We start from the raw sequence: 27,168 nt of genomic DNA on the forward strand, positions 1-27,168 counted from the left end.
TTGGATTAGTCGTAACCAAACTTGCATAAAGAAAGGATATGGAGCATAGCTTCGTGATATAAAGCTCCATAAAAAATAGCTATCTCACAGGAGACATTTCTTATTATATGACTGGTATAAACGAGCAGTTTTGGCAAGGTTCATGCTCGTTAAAAAATAAACGCAAAACCGAGCAGTTTTAACGCGGAATTCATGCTCGTTAAAAAATAAACATAAGCATGTGAGCAAGCTTCCCCTAGAGTTCAAGCTCATACAGAAAAAACGAACCGGTAAATAACCATTTGAGATCGTAAATTCATCAGCCATAAAAGCCTTGGTCGTGTTTGCACCGTCACCTCCACTTTTCATTTGGCCAATCATTCACTTCCACGTGATTGTTTACCTATTTTGAGGAACAACTTCGAAGAGTGATTTCACCTAGCCATCCTTGTGACATTGCCGTGATTGGAAAATTCCAACCTGTACCTGGAATCTGCTGCTATCCCTGTTTATCACTCGTTCCTCAAAATACGAGTCTTCTTTGAGCTCTTTTCACTGACTCGTAAAATATGAAAAGTTTGCCGAGTTTTGGCCTTCCAACTCGTTAAAGCGACCGGAAGAGCTATCCCTCCTCTAGATTTTAATCTTTTTGGACCTGAGGGATTATTGCACAAAAAGATCGAGCGCTTGTCTAGTTCGGCTCGATAAAACTATCGAACATTCATCCCTTCTGTATTGTTTTATACGGACTTGAGGGATTAGATGATGAAAAAGGACCTTTGGAGTTAACTTTACGTACCTTTTCAGACTCTCTAAAAATGAAAAGGACCGAGTTGTCTTTGTCGCTAGACTCGTTAAATGCATTAAATAGCGACAAACTTGTCTTTAGACGAGAACGAGTTTCCCTATCGCTAGGCTCGTTAAAACATAGCGATGGGCTTGCCCGAAGGGCAGGTTATAGAACAAGCATATGTTATCCTCCTCAAGCTTGACAAAAATAAAGAGGTACTGGTCAGAAATGACTGGGGAAAAATTGGGAGAACCTCAAAGCTTTAATGGTAGCAAGTCGCTCTTGAACATGACACTTTTGCCTCCGTACCACATCGGGTTGGGTTGTTTCATTCACCGGTCTCATAACCATGGTCTCGCCATACCATCCACATTTGGGGTAATGCTACCGATCCATCACATCAGTGTCGTCATATGTTCAAGAGATGTCGTTCAGAAAGAGTCAACCGTATCCCATCCACTGCCATACATCATCTTTCATCCTTTCATGACCGCCACCCTGAATCATATTTCACAGATCGTTTTGACCTTCATCACAATCATTAGCTCCGTTCCGTGTCACTGATGTGGGATTCATTAAGGCCCTCCTTTGACGGATCGCTTCTTGTCGACATCAGCTCATTATCCAAGAAGTTGATCTAGGAACACCCCCCTAGTACTTTGAATCTTGCATGCCTCAATGGCAAGTTTCTCACTTCCGGCGACAGGTATACATCAATGACCTTCGACCAGAAGATTCTGCGTGGTGTTCGACGCCAAGTCCTATATTCACACCACGTGAATTGTACTGCAGTACCTTGAGGATCATCATCATTATCGGTGATTCCTCTCGCGCTTGTTAACAGTTTACATTATTGACTGGTAATCAAGCGATGTCTTTCCATGTTCGACTCAAAGAAATTCTCACAAGGATCGACTTGTACTTAGAGTGAAGATCGGACGAGTTTGAAGACCCCGGATCTAGTTTCATCCATCCGGGCTGCGATATATATTCAGGAAATAAAGACATTGACATGTGCAGCAGATGATCATCCTACTCAAAGGATGATAATTTCAGCAGAGAATTATCAGTCTACCTTCAGACGATTGTCTGTTCTATGTACAGAAAAATGTATTTATAAAGCTGAGCATGGGAAATGCCCGCCTCAGCTAGATCATGAAAGCAGTATGAAAAATAATGTATTGTATTGTATTTTATTACAGGTCACCTCCCGGCGATTGAATGAACTTCGGATCCTCCTGATAAAGCATTTCACCCGATAAACGACCTCATACTTTAGGGGGCAACTGTTATAGACATTTTTGTGCCTTACAGCATGAAGCATGAAATGTCAATAATCTAAGGGATCCAAAGTCCCTAAACATGTTGTTCCTACCCCTAGAGGAACAGGGCCAGCAAACCACAGCAATTCAAATCAGTTCTCCACTGAAAAACACTCAAAAACAAGTCAATTCTGGATCATGTCAACTGCTCCACTGAGCATTTGCGTTGAATGTCAACTGCTCCATGGTCTACCTACGTTGAATGTCAACTCCAACAAAGGCTACCTGCGCTGAGCGAGTTTTGACATGTGGAGGTATCTTTCCTCAATGTGTCAGTGCCCAGGAAGCTTCCAAAGTGACACTTGGATCAAGGAATTCGCCTAGTGATGAGTAAGAGGTTCTAAAACTCCAAGTGGAAGCAAGGATCTCCAAGTGGAAGCAAGGATCTCCAAGTGGACTCAAGAACTGAAGAAGAACTGGAGTTGAAGAGGACACTAGTCACACATCAAGCTGACTCATCTTCTCTCCAAAACTCTATATAAGGATCTCTACCCTATGAGATCTGGGGGCTGGAATTTGTGCAAAGAATTTTTGTTGGTTTTAGTATAGAATTATTGAGGTGATTTGCTTTGAAGGAGGTGAAGAGGAGATTTCTTTCCGTCGGGAAGGTGATGCTGGATTGGGCCTCTTATGGTTGTATCACATCCTGAACCTTACTTTCTTCCATTAATAAAGCATTTGAGGTTCTTCTATATGCATGTGTTTCAATGATGTATTGATGTACTTGTGTATTTGATTTATTCTAATCCTTGAATCAATTATGAATGTATGCTTCTTGTAGTTTCCCTCTCTTGTTATTTTGCAGGATCTGTGTGTAGCTGGGCCCGTGAAAGAGCAAGGAGCTGGGAGCAAGCAGCAAGGAGAGAAGATTGGATCAACCATTAGCGGAAGACATCGGTTAGTGGACCTATTTCTCCCTCCTTTTACTTTCATAAAGAAGAAATCTTAGATAGCTTTGCTTCGATTGTTGCTAAGGAACTGTCACCCTTAGAGTGGGATAGGGTCATTCCGTATTGGATACTTTTCCCAAAAACAATGTTGTTGAATTTTTAGGCTATGATGCTTCTCTATATAATGAATGTTTGTCGTTATTTTGTCTATATTTGAAATTTAGAAACTTTCCTTTTTTTGGATTGATAGCAGAAGCTCAATCAAGTTGTTAATCCGTAGCATTTAACATAAATGGATTTAATAAAAGCTGGTAAGCGGTTGGTGGGTACTTAGCTTTTTAATGGCTAAATGGAGTAGTTGGTTAACCACTTATACACCTTGATAAGGGTTTATTTAACACTTTATCAAGCTATTTGAATTTGAAAATTAAGTACTCAATTAACTATTTTAAGCACTTGATTGGACTCTTGAGGTCCTAAAAATCATAGTTTTAGCAATTTTTTGGAGATTTCTCTGCAGCCCCATTTTGTACCCTAGCAGATTGAGAGAAAAATTTATCCTTAAGTGCCAAAGTTGATCATGTTGGATTCAGAATTTGTCTCTTTCAAATTCATATGATATTTTTTGTCTAATTTCTTTTAAACATAATGCTTTAATTTTTTTTTGGACATTTTCAAAGGGGCTCAATAAAAAATCAATAACATAAAAAAATTCAAAAAATACAAAATGCAATTGAGATATTAGTTCTCCAACTTCCAAAAATAACAAAAAATATGAGTTTGCATAAACAAAAAAAAGTAATATGAAAAACTTAGTTCTCTCCATGTAGACCATGCTTCCTATATATATATATATATATATATATATATATATATATATATATATATATATATATATATATATATATATATATATATATATATATATATATATATATATATATATATATATACACTAAGTTATGCTAAGCAACACACTCATACCTCTTAAGATGTGCAAAAGTTTGCAAGGACAAGTAATGCATTTCATGGAAAATTGAGAGATTATAAGACATTCATTTTTTTTGCAAAAAAATCATTAGGACAACATAATTCCCCACATATTATCTTTTCACTCTGAGTCAAAATTCACAATGCTACATGAATTTTGAAGGCCTCAAAACTTGAAATTTTATTGCCAAAAGTTCATGCATTCGCCATATATATATATATATATATATATATATAGATATATATATATATATATATATATATATATATATATATATATATATAGAGAGAGAGAGAGAGAGAGAGAGAGAGAGAGAGAGAGAGAGAGTTATGTTATTGCATTGAGAGGCACTCTACAACCCAGTAGAGGAGAGATGTTACATTTAAAAATAGTAAAATAATAATTTAAATTATTAAATTAAAAATAGTAATAACAAAAGAAATTAATGTTGACCATAATTAAAATATTTCAATTTGAACCTTAATTTTACATAACTTTATATAGAAATATAGAGTGACTGAAAGTAAAAATAATTTACCGTTTAGTATGAGTACAAAATGTAATTTATTTACTACTTAATATGGAGATGAGTAAAAAAAAGTAATTTACTTTTTAATACGAGGAAATGTAATTTCATCGCTACTATTGATATTACATGTGTAATTCATAAATAAAATATTTCAAAGTGAACTAAATATATATTATACTAACCTAGTTCCATCTTAACTCTAGGCTAGTATGCTAGATGCTATATAGTTATATTATATAGAACTATATATATATAGTTATGTTTTTTCATATATATATATATATATATATATATATATATATATATATATATATGACTTTATGCTTTGTTTTATATATAGATATATAAAATAAAAAAATAGTTTTGGACTCTTAATCTACTTTATATTTTATTTAAGTAGAATTATTTTTTTAAACCGATTACTATATATATATATATATATATATATATATATATATATATATATATATATATATATATATTTATATTTAAAAATAAAAAATAAAATAAAATTTATTATTTGATTTAATAGAGGTTCACCATGAGCAACAGTAACTATCATGCCAATCTAAAACTCTTAATTTATTTATTTACCAGTTATAGTTTAGTTGTTTTCTGTTTTGGAATTTTTTGGGGCATACTTCTAGCCAAATATGTTAGAAATTTAAAATGCATTTTAAATAACAAAAAAATTATTTTTTGAAATTTTATTTCACTAAATTTCTAACAAAAAAATTTAAAACCTAAAATACCTAAAAAAATAAAGTTTTTACCATAGAAAATATTCATAATAAACGTGCTACCATTGTCCATAACTTATACAATTAAATAAATTAATAAATGAATTAAAAAAACCTAAAATACAATTTCATTTGGGTGGTCTTCATGAGTTTTCTTGGTGGTTTTCTAGGTTTTTGGTCTTCAAGGATTTTCTTGGTTTTTTTAAGGTTATTTTTGTGGTTTTCAAGGGTTTTCTTGGTGGTTTTTTGTGCTTTTTATGGTGGCTTTCATGGTTTTTTTTTGTATGGTAGTTTTCTTCCAAATTAATTTATTTTATTTTGCAAGAAAAATTAAATAAAAGAGACAAAAATGATAGGAAACCTACCTTGTCTTGAGGCTTTGGGTCGTTGGCGAGGTTTATGGGTAGTTGGATTGAGTTCTTCCATCTCTGTCGAGCTTAGAAATCTACCTTCAAACTCCTTTTTCCTCATGGTCTATACAAAACGGCTCAAGTATATTGCAACCTAGGTTTTTAATAAGAAATAGGGCTCAATTGACTTATAGCACTCAATCAAGCCATAGTGCTTGATCAAACCATATAGCTCGATCTAGCCCTAACTCTCGATCGAGCCTCTAACTTGAGTTACAAAGTATCTCAATCAAGGGTTTGTTTAAATTTTCGACCAAGCTATTTTAAAGCCTTAAGAAGCTCAATAGAGAACTTAAAAATTGCTTCATTGAGTGCTTAAAATTTCTCGATTGAGCATTCTTTTTTCACCAAAATGTGCCCTCACTCTTCCTAAAAGTGTAAGCCAACTTCATGCACCCACCCCATGGACACAATTTGAAAACAATCACCAATAGAGGATCCAATTGTATTGAGCTGTCAAATCTTGCTATCTCCTGCACGAAGACAAGTGGCTCACGAGGGACTAAATTTAGCAAAAGTTTCCCCATCTTATTGAGATACTCAACGCAATGGGGACCATTGATTCCCAAGGGGGGAGGACCGATCCAGGTGGATATTGGTGGCCACCAACCTATTATACTTGGACCTATAATGTTGTTTCCTTTTAGTTTCCTAATTTCTAGCATAGTTTCTTATTTCGTCATTTTTCTATTTTTGGTAGTTTTTGAATTCCTCAACTTCCAGAATGTTTTTTAGGCCCTAAACAAAAACAAATTGGGAAATAGGTAAACACATGTCAAACACAAGGCCTCTAGCCTATGATTGTAGTCGAAAGTTTTTTTCCTCAGATAAATCTTTCTAACTATCTATCATGTGTACCAAACGAAGATCGTATGCCAAAGTTACAACCCCAGGAAGTTCATGTTCAAACTAACCCCGATGAGGCCCACAAGCTTTTGGTGTTTCATCTCCTAGAGTTAGGCTTTTGGATGTTTATGGTTATCCATTATTTCTTGATGATAAAAATTCCTAAGAGGTTCATCGTAACTCAATTCAGAAGGCATGTAGTCGTCGCATCTGTTCTTAGAGATAGGCTACCATCGCTTGAGCTATTTTGTTTCCTTTCTGCATGTAAACAATTTTCCACGATTACTATTTAATAACTGAAGTTTTGTTTTTTTTTCTATCTCTATGCTTTTGTTTAAATCTATATTTAATTTTGTTCCTTCATAAATCTCGATCATAACCACCAATGTAGGTGATGCAGACTAATGTTGACATGGTTCCCATGTGGAGTGACATGTGGTAGAAAGAATCAACCTTGTTGGATGGTGGAAGAGTCAATTTTTAGATGCAATGTGGTACTATCAAAGGATTCCACATGGGAGGATGATGTGGAGACAGTTTATGTGGATGCAAGATGGCACCGCAAGGCATGCCACATCATCCTCAAGACATAAGGTGCGAGGTCTATTTTTTATGTTAAGAAATAGGAAAGTTTTGATTCATGCCTTGTGTTTAGCACCCAAAGGAGAGTGCTAAATGAGAAACATTTTAGGAGATTAATGTAAATGTCTACATCTCGACACATCATGGAGGGTAGATAGTGGAGTGCCATGCATGCATGGGCTCAATGGTGTAGACTAATGGAGAGTGCTAGATGGGGAACTTCTTGGTAACTAACGTGCAATTTATCATCTCACTGTGCCATATTAGAATGGTATTTCCTCTCATGTTAGCATGATGGCATGATGACAATAGGTGCATTGGCATGATGGCATAATGGCGCTAGGCACACTGGCATGGAAGGAGCCATGTTGGCCTATGAGCAATGAGGCATAGCCATGTATGCCATGTGGTGGTGCAAGCTGATGTAACAAGCATTAATGAACAAATGTTCAAATGGGAATAACTTTCAATATTGATGTTGGATTGAGATAAAAAATTATATTACCAAAAAGCTCTCAACAAGCCAAACATGATCATGACTTCAATTTTCAGCTTTAAAAAGGTTGGAAAAAGAGGATTTTTTGACTCCTTCTCAATAATAGACCTTGGAGATCAGTTTATTTTTAAAGAAGAACCTTCCATGGCCTAAGAATAATCCAAGGGGGTAGGAGGGTGTGTTACATCCAATTTGCATAAACACATACACAACTTATGGTAGATAAAGGTTCCATTGCAATAATGTGTTGTGCCAACACATTTAGCTACAAACAATTGGTTTACTAACAAACTCAGTTGCAAACTCGTGAAAAATATTAAATTCTAATGTTAATGCACTACCTTACTTTCTAGTCTATAAGGATTAAGCTTGAAAAAATCTCCTAAAAATAGTCCCTTCTCGTGGAAGAATCTATCCCATTCTAGGTCAAATACCATGTTCAAAATGAATTAACATTATAACAACCAACAAAACATGTAGGTCTTTGTTTATTATTGTTAACTATGTTTTGTTTGTGTACTTAAAAGGATAACTTCATATCCTTCCCATGTAGTCTCAAATTTTATCTCTAACATGTTTGTCTATTATAGGTTGATTGGAACATACAAATTACCAACATTGTCACTCTTACTTAAGCTCTTGAGGGTGGGATGTGGTGTCTCCAAATATTTGAAACCCAAGGAGTTAGCTCAATCTGTGTTTACCAATATTCTTAGGAATTTAGTTAGCCTATTCAAGAAAGTGCCCAATTTAAATTCTCATAATACAAATGTAAGAAAATTTCCCCTAAATTCCTTGAAAATAAAATCTACATTTACTATTCACAATTAAATACACACACACACATATAAGGTGAACATTCACATAATATTAATTTCCATATTTGTAAATAAAATTATGATAATTATTTTTATCTAAAATTCTATTATTTTAAACACTATTCATATGATCTAATAATAAAAAATTACTTCAACCTAGGTTTGAAGTGATTGGAAGTATGTCATTTTGACTTGTTGCATTGAAAATAAAAACTATCAAATTTGATGGATGGTTATAGGAGTATATATAGTTTGAGTGGTTCCACTGAAAAAATCTCATATACGTATTTTGTTGATAAAGTTGGCAACGATTTTCATTGATGTCAAGTTCAAGGGAAGATTCAAATTCATATGAAAAATTCCTTATTGGATAGCCGTCTACAACACCTTTTCAATGGCATATGACACTTATCCTAACTCCCATGGGATGAAGAGAAACCATAGTTTTCAATTTTAATGTCAGCATGGTTCTAGAGGTTCATGGTTTCAAAGGGCCCCACCATATCAAATCGGTGAATTCGAAGAAAAATGTAGAAAATCTCGGGAGGAATAGTTCGACAGTCGATGAGTGGTGAATTGGTAAACCCCCAGTCATAGCCCCTAGTTCTAAGGGTTTTATAGTTAGTGCCAAAGTTCTCATCAGACCACCTAGTCAAATTGTTGTCAACACAATAAAGCTCCTGGTCATAATCGCCGATCATAGGGTTCTTAGCCAAGGCACCAAATTGTTTATTAGAGAGCTTAGACCACACGATGTACAAAAGAAATAATAGGTGGAAAGAAGCAGGTGACAATAGTTGGAACATTTGTCAAGGTATCAAGTGGTAGAGATACTAGGCGGTAGGATAATGACATGTCCAATAAGGTGATAACATGTAGTGGTGAAATGTACTAGATGACATGTGGCACTCTTTAGACATGACATGTGAAAGGTGGATTTGATATTTTTGGTGGGGCAAGTTACCCTGTCCTAAATGACATGTTGTACTAATGTGGAAAAATAAGTGGCAAAGAGATGGCATGGCAGAATGTGAGAGTAACACATGGTAGGTGGATTCAAATTTTTGGATGGCCAAATGGAATATTGTCAAGTGACACATGGCAATACATGTGGTAGGATCTGATTTGTTGTACATGATGATGTGGATGACATATATAAGGTGACATATGACATGTGGCACAGGGTGATTGGTAAATGTGGACTTGACATGGCAACTTTGGATGCATTAGGATCTGCACCAGGGACTGGTTTTGCATGAGTTTTCAATGTTTAATATTTCGGTATTTTCATCAGTTTATGAAGTGGGGACAATTAGATACCACCTGTCACCCATCAACATGGTATCAAGTTTCAAATACTTTGTCTAGTGGCAGAGTGGTAAGCATTGAGGCAACTAATGAAGATTTGGGCATTAAGTGTGGTAATGTCAAGCAATAGTATTGTTTGTCGAACTGCCCAGTTGGTAAGGTGTTGCACACAACAACAATAAATGGGCAATAGGAAGCGAGTGATGGGTTGATAGAAGACTATCCATTGGTCATGGATCTCAATCAAAATGGGCTAGTATTAAGTTCCCAGGGATCTATCGACCATCGAACATCAGATTGCAATGGTGCATGGAGAGATGCTAGTGAGTTTGACATGGCGATAAGCACATTAACGCCTAGGCTCTTGGTTTTTCCTGAAGCTCTCATGTGGTCAAGGGTTACATGTCAAAGGGTAATGAGACTTAAATTTGACATTCGAGTGCCAAATTATGCTAAAGAATTAAATTCTACAATGGGATGAAGATTAAGGAAACCACATGTATAAAAAAAGAAAAAGAAAAAAGGATGATGACATTATGTGGAATGGTTCACATACAGGTGAAAGATTTGTAACTATTATGACATGTAGAAGCATAAGAAACTTGAACTGATAGGGGAGAGAAAATGATAATTGAACAACATATTGATGTTAAGAAAAACTAAGAAAAGTTTGATGACAATTGTTGGATAAAGGCCTCGTGTGTGGATCAATTGAGAATCAAACTTAAGAATTGCTAGCATACCATAAAAAATTAACAGTTGTCGGTTTACAATATTTTAGTTAAAATTTTCCATGATATGAGTTTGAAAATTAATGAAAAATGGATCTAAGTGGTTGTTGCGGGTTGGAGCTTTCAACTTATGGGATTGGAGTCTTCTCCAGGTTGGTTCTTATAAATATCACGGGGTTGGTGCCTCCAGCAAGTTTGTGTTTGAAAATATGAGGGGTTTGGCGCCCCCTTCAGGTTGGTGCCTACAAAGGTTGATTTAAATTGAAGTTATGGCTTACATTTACACTATAACTACAAGAAGCTTTGTGGTTTTCTCCCGTATGAGTTTCCACGAAATATCTTGTGTTCAACATCTTATGTGATTGGTGAATTGTTGCATTATTGATTATATTTGATTAGTTAAATAATTGTGAAAAAGTTATAATACTAATTCACCTCTCCCATTTTAGCATTACTTTGACTCCCAACAATTGATATCATAGAAAGTTCCTTTAGGAAAAATTTAAGAACTAGAAGGTAGATTTGAAGGGAATGAATGGCTAATCAAGATGGATTTTTCTCAAAAAGAGTACAAATATTTAATGGACTAAATTATTTGTACTAGAATATAAGAATAGAAACTTAAGTAATTTTTCATGGTGTTAATTTATGGGTCTTTTTTGATGTTGGATACACAATTCTAATAACTCCTCCACTATATTCAGATGAAATAAGGTCCTACTAGAACAATGCAAAGGATAGCAATGCAATTTGTTTGGTCTTAATCAATCTGAACTTGTCAAGGTAATGCATTGCAAATCTACTGAGAAGCTTTGGGATAATCCCAAGAACAATTATGAAAGAGATGCTAAGGTAAATAAATCTAAACATAAAAGACACAGAATAAGGTTTAAAAGACTAAAGATGAATGAGGATGAAAGTATTGCAAAATTATTTCTCAAATTTGATGATGTAGCTAATGCCATTAGAGGCCTTAATGAAAATATTGATGAAGAATTTTTGGTTCAGAAAGTATTGAGATCTCTTCCCATGAGATTAGATGCCAATATATCTTCCATTGAGGAGATGCGTGACCTTAACACTCTCATGATGGAAGAACTACATGGAATTCGCACAACATATGAAATGATGACTGGAAAACATAAGTTAGAACAAAAGGAGGTTTCCTTCAAAGAATCAAAGAAGTTTAAATAAAATCAAACATTTCTCTAGTCACGAGTCAAATCAGGAGATGAATAAATTTATGAGGAATTTAAAAAGGGGATCTAGAAAATATAAAGGTAAGTTTCTTATCAAAAGTTTACATTGTGGTAGAATTGGTCACTTTGCTTCAAAATTTCCTTACTCTAAAGAATACAAGTAGGAAAACAAAAGATATAAAAAGAGTAGAAATAGAACCATAAATATAAGAGTTATAGAGAGTCATATGAAGAGAGAAGACATCTTCGAATGTGTAGGGATAATTGCAGAAGAATTGCTAAATAAAAGGCCAAAATATCAGTCGATAAGAAGGCTTGAGAGAATGTTGAGGAGTGTGGTGTAAAGAGAAGATCGTTGTGTTGAGAAGGTGGGGTCACAGTGGACTGTGGATTCCTGTCTAGTGTGTGGAGAAGCTATGTTTTATGGTTCATATTATGGTGTTTAATGGGTGGAGACCCTAAGGGTGGACTCTTGATTCATTTGATGCCAAATAAGTGGAGACAACATAGGCTCTAGATTCATGTAGTGATTGTTGAGTGGAGGAATGTGTGCTCTAGATTTCTTGAAGTGTCGTATTGGGTGGAGACACTGTGTGCTATGGAACCTTGGGCATCAAGTGGAGACACGTTTTGCTCTGGACTCCTGGGTATTAGGTGGAGAAAACATGTGCTATGGATTCCTAGTTATGTTAGGTAAACTTGACTTGAGGAAACAGTCAACGTTGAGTAGGTCAAAGGGTAGTGGTTTTTGGAATTTGGTTTAGCATACCCATGGTTTTCTGCCCATGGGATTCATGTAATGAAGCCTTTAAAATGCTTTGAATACTTCATTGTAATGGGGCCTAGGGGACGTGAGCGGTCAAGGCTCACTTGGTAGGCTTGGCCAGGGTTTTGGTGAAGGTATCTTATGGAATTCTGTTAAGATGGGCTTTTCCTCAGAGTTAAAGTTTTCTTAGGGTAAATTGTGTGCATTATGTGTTTGATTTTGTTCTTGGTGTGTTATGTTTCTCTCAATAATTTATTTCTCTCCTATAAATTTATATCATTTGGTATCAAAGCTGGATATTAGATTCAATGGGATGTCTATGTTTCCAAGGGTTTATATGCTCTAACGAATAAATGTCACATAAATCCAGACATCCCGATGACCGAGAGGTAGAGAAGGGTCATCTAGTTGTGGTGCCATCATTGGAGCTTTCTAAGTATTTTTAAAATTGCATCGTTGTGTTCTGAGATTCAAATTTGAGATCGACTAGTATGGTGGTGACAGTGGACGAGTTGGATAACACTAGTATTATATAAAAGGCATAGCAAATGAGGAGGAACTAGTTGTGATCCTAGAGAGATGAGACATGAGGAGCCATGTGTTGATGGCCAAAAATGACCTCCTCAACATTAGGGAGACCACTTGATAAGAACCCCAAATCAGAGTCTTTTTTATATGGGATGGTGGTTTTCACTTATTAAATGGGTCAAGTTACCCTTGTCCTAAAACTAGCCTAATCCAATGTTATTCTAATCTAAATTAATCTATACGTACAAACCTAATTCTAACAATATCCTTTGCCCGCTAGTATATGATATTGTGTGTTGGAACTAACAGACAAAGAGAAATATTTTCCCTCTCGTGGACACTTGAAAAAGGAAATATTTCATGTTAGTTGAAATAAGGGCTCAACTAAGCCACATGGATTTTGCTCCTGCAAAAGGAGAATTCAAGAAATGAAATGAAATTACCCTAAATGCAAATGCAAATCTAATCTATGATGTAAGTGATAGAAAGGAAATATAATGTATCATATGTCAATCAAGAGAAGGATAAGCCTTACTCCTAATCAAGAGTAAGACTTGGAAAAGGAAAATGACTTGGATTGAACTTAAGATTAAGATACACTTGTAAATCATCAAACAATGCTCAAAATACGCCATGTATATACTTAAATCCAATCATTGAAAATAAATTTGATATTAGATTTATATTGGACTAAAGAAATTGTTCATTTAATTCAATATAAATTGAAACAAGATAAAATTTTGATTAGCTAATAAATAGTTATCAGCAAACACAAGCTAGTCTCCTCGAATTCAATGCCAATCCTTATGAAAATCTTGTTCAGTCTTGCATAAGAAAGTTTTAGACAAAACTTCAATTAGCAAAAAATAAATGAGATTAACAACAATGCTAATACAATTATTAATATACTAATTGAAATAGAATTAGAAACAAAATTGAATAATCATTAAAGAAATAATATGTGTATAAATCTAATACAATAATGCAAAGAAACTAGAACTTATTATTAGCTTCAAATGATTTTTTTTAGTGTATTCCTTTGAGCTTCAACCTCATTCAAATGAGATTTACAAAAGTACAAATTCCTCTCCTCTCAGAGATCAAAAATCTCCTTATAATACAGAAAGAAAGCTCTCTCATACGATAGTGCAATTTCCAAATGCATATCCATACTTCTTTTATAAGCATATGATTTTTTTTTTTACTTCCATGACCTTATTCCTCCAAAATCTTTGTAATCCAAACCATAAGTTATTATTAAAAACAATGTAATCTAAAAATAAACAAATAAAAACTAAATATAATTATAACTAAATACAAATTTCATAAAATATAATAATCATATATAAATTAAAATATAAAATAATACAATCTAATTAAAATATATTCAAATTATATCAATGCTAAAAGGAAAACAAATTAAAATATGTTAAATAAAACCAAAAATTAAAATAACTAAAACTAATTAAATATATAAAAAATTAAAATATAGCTAAAACTATAGTTTAATAAAACAACTAAAAGTAACCAAGGAAATAAAGATAAATAAAACTAAATATCATAATAGAAACCAATCATTAAAAAAAACTAAACTACAAAATTAAACTAAAGTTAAAATTCTTTTGAAGTACTAAAAACGATAACTAGAAATTTCACCACATGTTTCAATGGGAATGTAGTAAGGCTTGTTGCAGAAAGGGCTCACCATGTATTTATTTGGTCGTCTAACAAAGTGATCTAAGGGCTCACGTGGAATGGAGTGGATTTCTTCTCAAAGGTAAAAACAATAATATAATAGATAACCACATGCCATTCATTAACATAAAATGTTGTGTGATAATGTAGAGTTATTATATCTAACATTGATAAACACCAAATTAATTTATATTAAACCCATTATGTAAAATTCATAAGATTAATAAAAAAATACAAAATAGATAACCACGTGTCATTCAATAAAATAATATGTTTGTGTGATATAGAATTAATTAATTTTATCCTTAAAACAAGACATGAAGAATCATCAAAACTTTCCTTTCTCTTCTTTGTTATTTAAAATAACTAGTATATAATGATATTCATTAATGTGAACTATAACACGAACACAAACCTATGTTAAAGATGAGAAGGATTACAAAAAATTGACAACAAAAAAACATTAACATGGATGGCTTACTTATGTTAAACATATGTTGTGTTATATTCTTTGTAGATAGGTGGTGTAAAGTTCATAATTTTTTTTCATATTAATATATTGAAAAAATTCAATATATCAACATGAAACTTAAAAATAAATAAACACTCATTAATAAATGATTAGAAATTCCAACCCAATTCTATTACATTTTAGAAACCTCGTGTTGATTGTTCTCTTCATGTTTATATTTCTAGATACTAATGAGAGACACAAATGTTCTCACATCCACTGAAGTGAATCCAAGGGCAGCCTCAATCTAACCCATGTTGTTTATGGGAGTGAGAGCTGCCTCAATACAACATAGTGACCCTATAAAAAAAATCCACATGTCTAAGTTCAACAAGCCTTGAAGAATTGAGTAATTTTCTCCTCACATAGGAGCCTTGGTATATTTTGAATATATTCCTCTTAATCCAAGCTCCTTTAATTCTTTTGAAGCAGAACCAGGAGCCTTGATACACAATGAATATACTTTTGTGAAACTTACTCTAAAAATTTTCAGTATCCCTATTATAGAAAAACCATCAATATTTGTTTCCTGGACATCTTTGGGTTGATCTACATGAGTGTGGGCCAACCCAAGATCCCTCTTCTTTGCTTGGAATTTGTTAAGCTCTTCCCTTGCAACCACTCCTAGGCGTGCCATGAGAACAATTGCAATTATAGCTGCCACAATCTTAAACCCAATGGAAGGGAACTTGGAATGATTTTCTACAATGATAACAACTAAAAGAAACCAAGAGTCTCAAGATTGAACCCCCAAGACACTAAAGATCACAAGAAAAGAAATAAATATATTAGGGTTAAAGATAAAGATCATGACCAACAAAGAAGCCCATCCATTTCTAAGATCGTCCTGCTCGCTGTCAGTTTCCCCTACCCCTACCCATCCCCAAAGAATTCTTCTCTCTTTCACTGGATCATAAAATGACTTGGAAGCATAATATTTTCCATAATCATACCACAGCCCGAGCCCGATGTTCATTTCTGGATTATCGAGATTTTTGTTTTGGCTCATGGCACTATAAGTTCCAATGGCATAACAATCGTGCTTATTGTCATCGAAGATAGCTTTGAGCTCATGCCTAATGTCCACTCCATTTTCAGAAGTGTCCAAAGTTGACACTCCAGAGGCAGTTGCAGGATAGAAATCCACTCACTCCCACATGTTAGTTTCATTAATAGAATGAAAAATATTCTCTTCTTCATACTTGATGAAGACCTCCATCTTGAAAATCAAGGCCGCTCCGGTCATCTTGAGCTTTGATCTGATTTTAATTCGCTAAGCTCCATCTTCGTCGATCTAGCTCGTGGTGAGATCCCTGAAATACTTTAGCCCTAGGCCCTTTGGAGGGACGATGTGAGGATTCACATCTGATTTCACCCATTTCTAGAGAAGCTAATTGGAGGCATTCTTTGGAAAGGCCAAGTTTTGGAATTGAACAGATTCTACGAAGCATAGTACGACACAAACTGTTAAAACAATAAATAAATAATCTAACCTAGTGCTCTGAATAGTAATGCTTATTCCCATTTGAACTGATAGTTAAGAAATCACATAAATCTTGAGTTGAGATGCATATAATCTAAATTTTGGCATCCTATGATGCTATTGATGGCACCCAAATTGGTTGACTTCTCCGAAATAATTTTGCGGTTGACTAGTCTTGTGATAGCACGATCTCAAACCCATATCCCATACAATCTTTGTCCTATGGAGATGTTGTGGCCACCAAAAACCCCCCTCCTTACTTAGTATTAGCAATAACACTATGTAAGTGGGGACCCTTAGTCAAAAAATTCAAAAAATCAATTAGTGCTCATATATGTCACTCCTTATGAAACATCGCATCGCACAAAGAATGATACAACATTTTCTTATGATTAAAAATGATAAACTGCGAGATTGCGATGCGAACTCCATCGCATCGCATGCATTAAGAAAAACTCACATTGGAAAACCTTAAAAAATCGCCGATATGCGATATCGCATCTCGCAAAATTGCTTGAACGACACATAACGATTTAGCGATACTGCAATCTACGATCTTGCGACACTGCGATCTTGCGATAGCGCGATCAAGCAACATTGTGATATCACAGCACGATGAAATTGCGGTAATGCAATACAGCGAAATGTGATACTGCGATGAAAATCGCAGAAACATTCCATCGCAGATTTTCCCGGCTCAACATTCAAGAAAACGTTTTTCCATAAACCAAGAACTGGGTACGCACTTTAATGATAATTAATGATTTATATGCCAGTTGTTAATGAAATATGGTTTTGTATTGTTCGAAGAGCCAGTTCACGTCAGGTGGCGTGTTTTTGCATATCCATAGCATTTAAAGCTTTCCTGTCGTTATTTATTATCATTACTCTCTCCTCACTTGTGAACTGCAGGAACGAAAAAAAATAGTTACACAAAGCAATGTGCAGGAAGCTATGAGGAAAAAGGGTAAAACTCCAATGTTCAAAGACAGAGAAAAGACGCCCTCATAAATAGATACCAAATGCAACAGAGCCGCAGATTCACAGAATGCTGCTGATCTTTCATTTACATCCATGATTGAATGAGTATTGAACGATGCTGATATCAACAGGCAGTTTAATGCTTAAGGTCAAGAGCTCACTAAAGAATTATTTTTACAAATTTTGAAGCTTTATACCCAACAAAGGTGAAGAGGCACGAAAGGCAAAAAATGCATCAGAGAAGCCCGGATCAAAGAACGGAGGCAGTTTCCGATGCACGATTAGCGCCTAGTGCTAATCGCGCATCGTTGAGAAAATTGCTCAAGAAGGAAAGCCTCTAACTGCTCAATCACCTGTAAGCCCGAAAAATGCAAGAAAGCAATGGTAAAGAACAAACTGGAAATAGAAAGCTAAAGAAAAGGCAGAAGCAATCCAAAGGGTTAACCAAGTTGAAATGAGATTATTACTGGGCATACGCGGTAAAGCCACATAATCAGAAGATGACTCTCGAGTATATCATCGATTTTGCTGAAAAGATGGTGCCAGCTCTTACCATTTCTGTTTGTTTAGCTCAACCAAAAGCGGAAGACAGTCAGCCGACTCTACCTAGGCAAATATTGAATGCTTGCAACATTAAGGAGCAAATGCAGAAATAGTTAGATATTATATTTAATTTTTAGAAATAGTTTTGTTTTATTTTTGCTTAGAAAAAGGGCAGTCATTTAAATCGTATCCTGAATCTGTGTAATTAAGTTATTTAGTTAGTAGTATTTAAACCCTTCTCATGCATTTAGAGAAGGGTCCAAAATTTATCAAAAACTTGTCCTCAGAACATGCACTTTTGCACCCTCAGAGGAGGTTTTGGTGAATGAATGGAACAGGATTTGTTGATGTTTGCATTTTGATATATGCTACTGATGTTGCACTTCTGTACTCTTAGTGGATGTTAGAGCAACGAGAGATAAATCATTGTCGCTTGAAGCTCATGAGTAGGGCTAGTCATAAATGGTACTTTTATCTCTTGACCATTGCTGCTTATGTGTTAAAGTGATATACAATTTTTAGTTGTTTATGTATTATTGCATGAATGCCTGAGTTATCATTTGGCACTTTTGTACAGTGATAGCTATTTATTTATGCTTAATGTATGAATAGCTCATTATGCGATATGTTTTTCACAACTGTTTCGTCTAACTTTTTATGCGAAGTGGTTCATTCTTATTGATTTATTTTCTCATAATAGCTGAATGATCTTTATTACCAGTTGTTATTTGAAATCTTTTTAGATTGCATAATAGAAGAATTACATCCCGGGTTAGTATAGACTTAGATGTTGCTGTTTTTTTAGATTACAATAGCATAGAATTAGATTAAAGTTTGAATTAGAATATATTAATTAGGAACTGTTAGATCAGGGACATCAAATTCTACACACACACACACACTCATAGATTGGGAAACTGGTCCCATTATCCCCAGCCGGACCCGCTATACCAAAAGGATAAGGAGCTGCCAACCAAGGTCCGGACCGGGCAGGTATCCCCCTTGTTGTCGACCCGATTTTCGGGGCTTCAACATATTTGGCGCTAGAAGGAGGGTCTGAACTATGAATGGCAAGTAAATCTAAATCTGAATACCATTCTGAGAGTAAATCGCCCTCACCATCTCCCCCGACTTCTCCATTACACTTAAATCCAGAGTTAGAAGTCGCTCGAGTATCAACTGCTGCTATAAACCCTGACGTTTCAGAACAATCTACTATTGAACTTACTGAATTCGAAACTCTAATTCACAAACTTCAGCGATTTTCCATTTCTCCTCAAAGGTCTGATAAATCTCAAGGCAGCGTGACTTCGCAATACAACCCTGCTCGTCCCCTGACCAGGGTAAAGAGTGAAAAAATTGGCATTCAGCCAACTGAATTACCTCTTCCCACCAAGAAAAGTGCAAGGAAATCACCTAAAGATTCCGACAGCGAGACTCTTTTGTCAACATCGTCCATCTCAACTTCTTCACCGCGAAGTCAACCATCCACTATTCCACTCCAGATCATCATCCATCCATCCATTGGAACCCCCACAACTCCTCTTCAATCATCTACAATCGTAGTATCCTCATCTTCCCAGCCACGGGGATCATCTTCTGCACTTTCCTCTGTTAGTAGTTCAGTAATGGCCCAGTCTCCATGGAATAACCCTGGGGCAGTCTTAATGCCTGCACCCTTGAGTCAAATACCGGCCCATCCTGAGAAATGGCTGCCTAAGTTTAATCCCGAGGCAGGCATGCTAGTAGAAGAGCACATAAACAACTTCATGCTATCCATTAATCTCAATGGGGTTACTAATGAAGATGCTTTTGTTCGACTTTTTCTTTATACTCTGCAAGGAACAACCGGATCATGGTATTTTTCATTACCCTCCAGATCTATCACTAGTTGGGATATTTTCTAGGAGCAATTCCTGGCCAAGTTTGGTGATGACAGGTCTACGGAAACGTTAATCAATGACCTATCCAACTTTAGGGCCGAATCTAGAGAGCCTATCAAAGATTTCAATTTACGTTTCAACAAAATCCTAAACAAAATTCCTACTGCTTCCCAGCCTAGCGAAGAAGTACGATGTGAATGGTATATCACCACTCTACCATCAAACATAGCAATCTTCATGGACAGGGCTAATAAAACAACCTTAGCCGAAAACATGAAAGAAGCAATAGCAGTATAGAAACATATAATAGCCCTGGAAAAGAAATCCACGATAGAGGAACGCAAATCCAAGAAACTCACCTTCAAGGAAGATTCCAAGAAGAAACAAGCAAAAGATCCATTTGATTTGGAAGGATTGCAGAAAGTTCTAAAGACCGTGTCTAATGAAATGGTCGACATTAAAAAGAAAGTAGCAAAAGCTTCTTCAAAAAAGCCCTACAGAGCTTTTAAAAGAGGCCCTTCAACGGATTCAAAGCCACCCAATGCTATTTCAAATGCTGAATCCGAAGAAGAGGAAGAGGAAATTGCCACTGAAGGGCAGACTGATGAAGACGAGGTTGAGGAATTACAAGGACTGTGGGATTTCATCCTCCCACAAGAAGAAGATCAAGAAGTATTCCCAGTTAGCACACGAAGCAAAAATCAGCTTGATCCTCCCCAAACTATCCCTAAGCCAAAGAGCGCAAGCTCTGCAATAAAGGATAAAGTCGCAACAAAGAAAACGACATCTAAAGCGACTCAAACCAGCCCAGTCCAAACAGATGAATCAACTCCATCTAAAACATTGATCGTGTCGGATGAAATGGAGTACAATATTATAGAAGATATGAAAAAGACTAGGGCCAACATCACTCTTTACGAACTGAGCAAGTTAAAGCATCAACAAAAGATAATGATGAAAGAATTACATGCTGTGCCAGTTGCACCTTTGCCTGCCGCTGTACTTTCTCAAGCTTCCCATAACATGGGAAGACCTCCAACTAATGCGATCAATAAGATTGATCCAAATGACATCGCTCTAATTGGAGGAAGATCAAGATCTCATACTCCCCCGTTTCTCCTTACTTATGAAATTTTCAATAAAAATGTGCACAATTGTTTGGTAGATTCTGGCACTTCATCCAATATTTTACCAAAATCAATATGTGCCAAGTTAAACGTTCAACCACAGAAATCTGCCATGCGCATGGTTCAGCTAGATCAATCTCAAGTCGAAGTGATTGGCAAACTAAATCAAGTAACCATAAGGTTGTCATCCAACCCAAAGGTATGTCAAATTATTGACATTTTAGTTGCTGATATTCCAGAATTCTATGGCTTAATTCTTAGCAGGGATTGGTCAGAAAAACTTCATGGATACTTTGCAACTGACTGGTCGCACAAGTGGCTGCCCTACAATGGTAAACCGAATCAAATAAAAGTTGAACGAGAGCTACACTAGAAATACATAGTAACGGAGCTAGAGGGGGAAAATGAACCAGTAGCGTATAACAACAGCATTATTGGCAATTAATCGGTAGATTCTTTCCTCGGCAATTTCAATGCTCATGCGTCACTCTATTTAGAACACTCTGTTTTGTCCCAAGTCGAAATTTTTTCTCAAACTGATAGTTCGAAATGTATCAATTTTTTAGATAAACCTGTAAATAAATCTTTGTTTTGGAAATTATTTTTTGATGGTTCTAGATCTAACGAACGAGCAGGAGCAGGATGCATTTTGATTAGTCCAGAAGGAGATAAAATCATGCTAACATGCAGACTTGAATTTTATTGCACCAACAATATAGCAGAATATGAGGCTTTGGTCCAAGGGTTGTACAAAGCAATCGGGTTAGATGTCAAGTACCTTCAAGTTTTTTGAGACTCTGAGATTGTGGTTAGGCAGGTATGTAACACTATACATTTCTTATCAGGTCATTTAAAACATTATAAATCCTTAGTTCAAGATCTGACTGAGCATTTCATAGCATTTAATATTTCTTCAATCCCCAAACTCCAAAACGCAAGAGCAGACCTTTTGGCTAACGTAGCTTCTAAGCTTATTCCTTCAGAAGATTTTAGTCCAGATAGATTCTCAATAGAATTAATCTTTACACCATCCATTCCTGATAACATCTCAAATTGGAGAGTATTCAACGACGATTCTGATATTGTAAATTTCCTCACATCTGAAGGATCCTACTCCAATCAAATAATTGACAAAGACCAACATGATCGACAATTGCAACAAGATAGCACTAACAATGCTATACCTAAGTCGGTAGTCAAGTTAGAAGACTTGTATGATTTGAAAGATTGGTTTAAAAGGTCTACCAATTCGAAACTCCAAAGTTCAACCTTGAACTACGAATTAGTAAACCTAGGAACCCATGCCAAACCACAAAACATTAATCTAGGTCTCGGCCTAGCCCCTAAAGAAAAATCAGTGTATATTTGTCTTTTGAGAAAATATAAAAATGTTTTTGCCTGGAATTATGATGAGCTCAAAACATATGACACTTCCATCATCCAACATACTATTCCCATGATCGATAATGAAAAACCTGTCCAACAAAAGTTGAGAAAGATCCATCCCAATTTAGAAAATCAGATAAAAACCGAACTCAATAAGTTATTGAAAGCCAAAATAATCTTTCCCGTCAGACATTCTAAATGGGTCTCCAACATGGTACCTGTTAGAAAGAAAAATGAAGATATTAGGATTTGCATTGACTTTCGAAACCTTAACAAGGCCTGTCAAAAAGATAATTTCCCTTTACCACTTATGGAATAGATATTGCAGGCAGTGGCAGGCTCAGAATTAATGTCTTTCTTGGATGGATTTTCAGGATACAATCAAGTGTTGGTCCATCCTGATGATCAATTGAAAACCACATTCAAAACTAAATGGGGCACATATGCATATCGAAAGATGCCGTTTGGTTTGATTAATGCTGGTGCCACATTTCAGAGAGCCATGGACATCGCATTTAAAGGTTTAGTCAATAAATCTGTAGTAATTTATTTGGATGATATAACAGTGTATTCCAAGAAGCAAAGTGACCATCTTAAAGACTTGAAACAAATCTTCCAAAGGTGTTTAAGGTATGGAATTTCACTTAACCCAAAGAAATCTTTTTTCGCACTAAGTGAAGGGAAACTTCTAGGATTCATAGTGTCAAAATCTGGTATTCACATTCATCCCGACAGAATCAAAGAAATTTCTGAAATATCCCTACCTCACAACAAAAAAGCCATGCAATCTTTCCTTGGTCAGATAAACTTTATAAAGAGATTCGTTCCAGATTTTTCACGAATCGTGTCTCCTTTGCAAACCATGATTAAAAAGAACTCAAATTTTAAATGGGGCCAAGATGAACATAAAGCATTCAACTTGATCAAACAAGCTATTATTAATGCTCCATCGTTAGCAACTCCAAATTTTTCAGAGCCTTTTATTTTATACACATTTGCCTCAGATAAGTCATATGCTATGATACTCACTCAAGTAAATCAAGAAAAAGCGGAAGCCCCAATTGCGTTTTTCAGTTGAAATTTACAGGGTGCTAAATTAAATTATTCAGACGTGGAGAAACAGGCTTATGCTTCAAAGTGGTCAAATACTTCAGACCTTTCTTACTCAAGACCCATACTAAAATTATAGTACCATTTCCAGCGGTAAGGAATCTTCTAGTACAGAAGGATGTGGGTGAGAAAAGGGCCAATTGGGTTACTGCCTTACAGGAATATGACATTGAGATTAAACCAGCAAACATTGTAAGAGGCCAAGGCTTTTGCAAAATGCTGGTTGGAGCGTCGCAAATTTCTGAAATTCCATCTGCAGAGGTACAAATGTGCGAGGTAAGCCTAAACGATGCAGAGTCATTATACGTTGATATCATTTATTATCTTAAGAACGGGAATGCTCCTTCAACCCTCGACCATACTAAGAAAAGAGCTCTAATGTTGAAAGCCAAACAATATCAGCTCATAAATGATATTCTTTTTAGAATAAATTATGATTCTGTTCTTCTTAGGTGTCTTGTGAAATCTGAAGCTGAAAAAGTTTTGCAGAAACTCCACGATGGGCCGGTAGGTGGACACTATGCTGGAGATGCTACTGCACATAAAATATTGCGCGTAGGATATTACTGGCCCATGTTATTTAAAGACTCGCGCAGTTACGTGAGGAAATGTCAAGTCTGCCAAACTACTGCTAGAAAAAAAAAGAAGCCATCCTTGCCACTACAACCGATAAACATTGAGCAACCTTTCAGTCAGTGGGGATTGGACATAATAGGTGAGATTGTTCCTCACTCTTCCAAGCAGCATAGATACATCCTCACAGCAACAGATTATTTTACTAAGTGGGTAGAAGTAGTTCCACTCAAGGCGGCTAATGCTAAAAATATCATTGAGTTCATAGATCAATTTATAATCACCAGGTTTGGATTGCCTTCCGCTTTAATGTTTGATAATGCATCATACTTTTTTGGAAATGCAATGACTGAATTTGCACTTAAAAGAGGATTCAAACTTAAATATTCGGCCAATTATTACCCGCAAGGCAATGGGTTAGCTGAGTCCACAAATAAAAACCTAATCAGGATTATAAAAAGAACAGTTGACCAAAATCATAAAAATTGGATTAAGGCTTTGATATATGCTTTATGGGCAGACCCAATAATGCAAAAAGCTTCTATCGGCACTTCTCCCTTTAACTTAGTTTATGGGAAAGAAGTGGTTCTTCTGACTCATTTAGCGATTCCCTCTTTGTCTCTAGTTCAATACATTGATGAAGTACCCACTTCCTCCTTACAGCTAAGACAAATGGAAATAATCAAATTAGAAGAACAATGAGAACAGGCTAGGAAAACGCATGCTCATCATCAAGCACTAGTAAAATCCTCTTTTGATTCAAACATAATGACCGGAAAAGATTTTCAAATGGGAGACTTAGTTTTAAAATGGGACAAGGCTCATGAAGAGAAAGCTAAACATACAAAATTTCAAAGAATGTTGCTTGGTCCTTTTCAAATTGTAGAAGTCATAGATCCATTAATGTTTGTGTTACAGGATTTAGCAGGTAAGAGGGATCCTTTGCCTGTTAATGGACAAATTCTCAAGAAATATTTTCCATAGAAGATTATTCTTCTATTTTTGTAGAATAGTTGTTTTTTTCTTTTTCATAATAAAACCAGTTGTGAGTGGTTACATTAGGCATTTACGAAAAAGATACCAATTCTCTTTTAGATTTTGAACTTTTCGCTTGTATAAATAGAAAATCTTTTGGAAAACTGATCTTTATTATTGATAGATACAGTTAAAAACTCTAGCCTAGATATGATACTAGTTTCAACTTCAAAAAGTTTGATGAAAACAACCTTTAGTGAAGAAATTGTTTTATCTCAGTACAATGAAAGGTATCAATAACAAAATAAAGATTCTCTGTAGAACAACTGTTTCCAAAAATCTATTATTGTCGTCTAGAGCTATCTTAAGGAAACAATGACTTCCACCTTGCTAAGGAAATCACAACTTTTAGAGGAACAACCCAAGGATACACTTTATCTTGAAGAATAAGAGGTTTCATCACGAGTCGGCTTATCATAATCACAGATATTATAACTTGTTGATTTTGCCAATACTTTACACCACAACAGGGCAATGACTCAAGATTGTTGCAATCAAAAGACAAGGGGTCTCATCACGAGCCAGCTTGTTCAGCAAATTTATAAATCAAGTGAATGACTGTGTCATAATTTGGCTACCAAACCAAGACATTGTTCTTTAAAGAGTAAAAAAGAAAATCAAAGCAATAAGTGTGGATATGGATTTTTCCTTGAAAGTTGTAGGTTGCCTTAAGTAGGATACAGGATCATTGCTGGGTAACAGGTAACCCTGTCGAGGCTATAAACGCCTGCTGGCAGCAGAGGCTCTACCTACGACAAACGAGCATATTTAAAATTGGTTTACAGAGAAGACTTTGTTTTATCTTTACAAGACCAAGTAATGACTGGTGTAAATACAAGGACTAGCCTGAGGAAGCAAAGAATCAAAGTGGAAAATAGTTGAAACAAAATATCATTGACAGGTTAGAGAATAATGTACTTTATCTTTCCATAATAAAGTTTAATTTTCTGAAAAATTTTCTGTTTTGGAAGTTTAGAAAATTCAATAGAATAACAGAGATAACTGGTTCTTCCAAGAGAATCGCTAATTGTTGTGGCCACCAACAACCCCCCTCCTTACTTAGTATTAGCAATAACACTATGTAAGTGGGGACCCTTAGTCAAAAAATTCAAAAAATCAATTAGTGCTCATATATGTCACTCCTTAAGAAACATCGCATCGCACAAAGAATGATAGGGCATTTTCTTATGAGTAAAAATGATAAACTGCGAGATTGCGATGCGAACTCCATCGCATCACATGCATTAAGAAAAAATCACGTTGGAAAACCTTAAAAAATCGCCGATATGCGATATCGCATATTGCATCTCGCAAAATTTCATGAAAGACACATAACGATTTAGCGATACTGCAATCTGCGATCTTGCGATCTGCGATCTTGCGATAGCGCGATCAAGCAACATTGCGATAGCACAGCACGATCAAATTGCGGTAATGCGATACAGCGAAATGTGATACTGCGATGCAAATCGCAGAAACATTCCATCGCAAATTTTCTTGGCTCAACATTCAAGAATTTTTTTTTCCATAAACCAAGAACTGGATACGCGCTTTAATGATAATTAATGAGTTATATGCCAGTTGTTAATGAAATATGGTTTTGTATTGTTCGAAGAGCCAGTTCACGTCAGGTGGCGTGTTTTTGCATATCCGTAGCATTTAAAGCTTTCCTGTCGTTATTTATTATCATTACTCTCTCCTCACTTGTGAACTGCAGGAACGAAAAACAAAAGTTACACAAAGCAATGTGCAGGAAGCTATGAGGAAAAAGGGTAAAACTCCAATGTTCAAAGACAGAGAAAAGATGCCCTCATAAACAGATACCGCATGCAACAGAGCTGCAGATTCACAGAATGCTACTGATCTTTCATTTACAACCATGATTGAATGAGTATTGAACGATGCTGATATCAACA

Source organism: Pinus tabuliformis, chromosome 9, assembly GCF_031772625.1.
Source record: "Pinus tabuliformis cultivar Carrire ecotype Pingquan chromosome 9, CPIR1, whole genome shotgun sequence".
In the NCBI taxonomy this organism is placed as follows: Eukaryota; Viridiplantae; Streptophyta; class Pinopsida; order Pinales; family Pinaceae; genus Pinus; species Pinus tabuliformis.